Here is a 1,622-nt window from a genome sequence, read left to right as displayed (position 1 = left end):
CATCCCGAAACGTGAGAATATTTAGTTTCAGGATTGGACGAGTTTACCACAGAGGACGATCTCTGCACAAAGTTTGTGGCAGAGTTCGGTGGCGGGAGTGGCGTTAGGGTAGTATCCCTGCGTCGCTCCCAGCCTGTGGGTAGAGTCGCCTTGGTTTGCTGCCCAGCTGAGGCGGCGGCCAAGGCGATTAAAGTAGGTAAATTGCCGGTGGGCTGAGTAGTGGCGAGAGTGCGAGCACTCCGCCCCCGCCCCTTGCAGTGCTACATGTGTTTCCAGCCTGGGCACTGCAGGGCTTTGTGCCCCAGCCAGGTCGACCGCAGTGATCTTTGTTATCGCTGTGGTCGGCCAGGGCACAGAGCGGCCGGCTGTACTGAGGATGAGGAGTGTCCCCTCTGTGAGGAGTCGGGCCGGGAGTCCTCCCACCGAATGGGTGGAACCCGGTGCTCGGCCATCGGCCGGAGGGCTTCCGTGCCCGTTAGCAAACCCTGAAGAGGGTAGAGAGAATGCGGTTCTCCCCGGCTCCGATACAAGGATCCGGAGAGCTGCTCCTCCGNATATCTGGTGCGTTTAGCACCAGATATNGATGGCAATGCNTGGTTCTTTTCCTAGAGACCAGGCAATGTTAGGTAGAGGCCCGGTCCCTGTTGTTTTGAGCCCTAGTTGGGGCTCAACTTAGCGGTGACTGGGCGTAGTGTGGGGGGAGGACCTCCCTCTTGTCTTGCGTTTCGAGACAATAGGGAGGTCAATACTACTATCAAGGGGTCAAGTCCGCTTCGGCGTTTGACTTGAGGCCGAGAGGGGTTTCTCTCTCATTGCACTCGGCCCGTAGTCGGCGGGGGAGGGGCTGTGTCCNCTCTNCCCCCGATCGTGGAGGAGCTTTGCTCCTCCATTTAAAGATATAAGGGGGCGAAAGTCCCCATGCCTATCAGGCTGCCTCTGGGTTGTTCTAAAAGAGGTACCGGGGCAGCCCTATAAGGGCGGAAGGTGGACACCGCAAGAGTTTTAGTGGGTATTCTCCACCGGGGTGCGCTCTGGTGGGGTAAGTCCCACACTACTCTGGCTTACATCTAGTCTGGGTCAGGGTGTGCGTAAACGCATTTCCCCTGCGTAAATAAAAAAAAAAATGTTTGTGACTCCGCAAAGAAGAAAGGCCTGCAGACTCGCCGTCCGCATACCGGCCTATCTGTCTGCTCGACGAGGCGGGCAAGCTTCTTGAGCGCATTATTGCCGGTCGTCTCGTCGAGCATCTGTCGCGGGTGGGTCCTGACCTGGCCGATTGCCAGTACGGGTTCCGTGGGAGACGGTCAACGATAGACGCTGTCTCTCGTCTCAAGTNCCTCACGGACGCATCGATCAGGCAGGGAAAGAGAGCGTTGGCNGTATCGTTAGACATCTCCAACGCCTTTAACTCTTTTTCCTGGGATAGCATAGGGTAGGCTCTTGGTCGTCACAGAGTCTCACCTTATCTGAGTAAGATCGTCGGAGATTACTTCCGCGACAGGGAAATAAGGTACACTGGCCGGTACGAATTGCCACATCGGAGGGAGATGTTCCACGGGGTCGCGCAAGGGTCGGTTCTTGGCCCCCTGTTGTGGGACCTCGGATACAATGTGGTAATCCAG

Source organism: Pseudomyrmex gracilis, unplaced genomic scaffold (genome assembly GCF_002006095.1).
Source record: "Pseudomyrmex gracilis isolate BER0280 unplaced genomic scaffold, ASM200609v1 scaffold_467, whole genome shotgun sequence".
NCBI classification, from domain to species: domain Eukaryota; kingdom Metazoa; phylum Arthropoda; class Insecta; order Hymenoptera; family Formicidae; genus Pseudomyrmex; species Pseudomyrmex gracilis.
This window is presented reverse-complemented; position numbering follows the sequence as displayed.